Below are 3317 nucleotides of genomic sequence, written 5' to 3' on the forward strand. Positions count from 1 at the left end.
CAAGTCTAGGGTTGTGATAAAAGGGTTTTCTCAAAAGAAAGGTATTGACTTCAATGAAATTTTTTCTCCTGTTGTAAAAAGAAATCAATTAGGCTTGTCTTAAGACTTGAGCAACGATTTAAATCTAGAGCAAATGGATGTAAACATGCATTCCCTCACGGCGGTGACTTAGAGGAGAAAATTTACATTATTCAACCAAAGGGATATGAAGTAAAAGGTAAGGAGAAAATAGTTTGCATATTAAAGAAGATCTTGCATGGTTTAACACTAGAATGGTAACAGGACACTTTTATGTCCTGGGACACTTTTGTGTCCTGTTAAGTGACCATTTTGCTTGAATTATTTGAAGAGTATGAAAATGAATTTCTAGGTGCTATATATCCACAAATTTGTCTTATAATCTGAAAAAACTTAGCATTTTTTTTGGAGTATCGATCTCACCGTTAACCTTACTCTTCCACAACATTTTTAAACCTAAACTGTGTGGAAAAACGGGTCCTGTTTTTTGCTTTTTTTCAATTTTTGGCAACTATACCACTCTAAAATTCATGTTTGTAAGGTTTAGATGGCTAGAGGTTAGTCTTTCATAGTTCTCAACATGTTTTGATGCTTGTAGGGAGAGGTAAGTGTTAAAATTGAAAGTTATTACCAATTTACAAGAATTGCATAATCCTGTTTTTTGGCCAAAATTAGCACTTTTATGATTTTTTTGGTGGCTTTCTTGATATCCAAATTCAATTTTGATTGTGTAAGTGTAATGTATAACATAAATCTAATCTTCCTTGAGTTTTGGGGGACCTAATATGCTATATAGCATAGTATATGATGATGGTTGAGTTTTTTGATTGCTGAAGAATACGATACATTTTAGAGTAGCAAGTATAACTTTCTCAATATTGCTAGTTTCTTAGGCCAATTGTGTGTATTTTGTAGGTAGTAACCATATCTAATCATAGACTACAAACTTGGTTAGATATTGAGTAGTTTCTATGGGTTTCTAGAGGTCATAATGCTAAACCCAGTTTTTTCATGTTTGCTGTATTTAGCACTTTATCATTGCCCCCAAGGTTCCAATTGTAAGAGATCCATTATCCTTTTGACATGATCCATGGCTCCTTTGAATCCAAAGGCCCAAAGGGAACTAATAAAACATGTATATAGTATCTGTATTGAGCGTGAGTATAGAAACTTTGATGATAGGTCCGCAGAATGGCAAAAATGCAACTTTTTTGTACCTATTTTTTTTTACCAAACAAACATTAGTGAGGTAAAAGAAACCATATGTTTTGGTCATCAACCCATTGAAGTTAACGGGGCATTTTATCTCATGTCCTACAAAAATCCCCACTCTTATTTATATGCAATCAACCGTAAGAAATTGCTGTTTTGGACAAAATGCACTAGTCCATCAACTTTGGAGGCTTGTAGTGACCAAGGGATGAGAAAAATTACAAGTTTCTCGTTTTTTCCATATGTAGTAGTTATTGAACTATAAGCTCATGAAAGGATTTTTCAAAATGAGTGGATCTACTATGGTTTTGGAATTTTTTCCCTAAACCCTGAAAAGACACTTTTATGTCCTGTTAGGTTACCATTCTAGTGTTAAAGCAAGCATCAAGACAGTAGTACTTGAAGTTCAATTGATGGATGCTCGATCATGGATTCACAAGATGCAACTCAGATCACTACGTCTACGTAAAGAATTTGGGAGATGGGAAGTTCATCATCCTAATGTTGTATGTTGATGACATGCTAATTACAAGTGCCAACATGCAGGACATCAAAGACCTAAAAGAGGATCTCTCTAAATATTTCTTAATGAAAGATTTAGGTGTTCCAAAGAGGATACTTGGTATGAAGATATCAAGGGACAGGATGAAGAAGACAATAAAGCTATCTCCAGAGGATTACATCAAGAAGGTACTAGAAAGTTTGCAATGCAAAATGCAAAAGCGGTTTCCACACCTTTGGCCGGTCACTTTAAACTAAGCAAGGTTATGTGTCCAAAGACACAAGAGGAGATAGCCTATATGTCTAAAGTTCCATATGTTGCAATGGTAGGTTCTCTTATGTATGCTATGGTCTAGACAAGGCCAGACATTGCACATGCAATGGGAGTTGTGAGTAGGTTCATGGACAACCCAGGTAAAGAGCACTATCAAGCTGTGAAGTGGATACTTAGGTATCTGAAAGGGACAATGACAAATGCTTTGTATTTTGGAGAAATGATATTTTTCTTCAAGGGTACGATGATGAAGATATGGCAGGTGACAAAGATACTCAAAGGAGCACTCCTGACTATGTCTTCACGGTTGAAGGCACAACATTTTGCTAGGCTTCAAAGCTGCAGAAAGTGGTTTCACTTTCTACCACGGAAGCGGAGTATGTACTAGCAATGATAGAGGCAAGCAAAGAGATTTTGTGGCTTCACAAATTCTTAGAAGAGCTTGGATTCAAACAAGACAAGTGCATCTTGTATAGTGATAGCCAAAGCGCTATCTATTTTGCAAAGAACTTATCCTTTCATTCAAGGACAAAACACATTGAGGTGAGATATCACTTCATACGCACACTTTTGGAAGAGGGACAGCTAAAGCTAGGAAAGGTGCATACAGGTGAAAATCATGCATACATGTTTACAAAGGTGGCCAACAAGGAGAAGTTGAGTTTTTTCTCATCTTCAATCAGCATTCAAGGATAAGAAGCCAGGATGGAAAGCAGTCACATGTTTAGTTTGGAGATGAGTCTCCAAGTGGGAGATTGTTAAGTATGGAGCCTGATTTACCCCTTGTAATTTTTTGTGTTAAAACCGCACATTTATAAGGCCCCTGTTATGAGGAGAAGCCATCGTGCATGAAGAAAAATCTGTTGGGGTATAGGCGCCTGTGCCTTGCCCGGCCGCCCAGAGTCTGGGCGCCCACTGACTTGTATACCTTATACATAGCATAAGTGTATAGGGGGCTGCTCACTCTTTTGAGTCTCCCCACCCACATCGCGTGTGTCTCTCCTTCTCTCTCTCTCACTCTCCGTCTGTGGTGCTCCCCAATCCCCTTCAATTGGTATCAGAGCGACAGGTGTGAGAGCGTAGATGGACGGCTTCGCGATGAACTCGTCATCTATGGTGGAGAGGTCACAGATCTGAGCAAAGAAATAGAGGAGGTTTGTGGACAGCCATACAGAGGCTTGCAGGAGAGCTCTCAGGAGCTTCCTAGTGCTCACAGATCAGAGTTCCTCTACAGATCAGCCCATAGTGTACATCATTTTCCCTCTTCGAGCAAGCTTTGCAACGGCTACATCGGCGACAGGTTGGAGCTTGG

Source organism: Adiantum capillus-veneris, chromosome 14 (genome assembly GCF_014529385.1).
Source record: "Adiantum capillus-veneris isolate H3 chromosome 14, ASM1452938v2, whole genome shotgun sequence".
Taxonomy (NCBI): Eukaryota; Viridiplantae; Streptophyta; class Polypodiopsida; order Polypodiales; family Pteridaceae; genus Adiantum; species Adiantum capillus-veneris.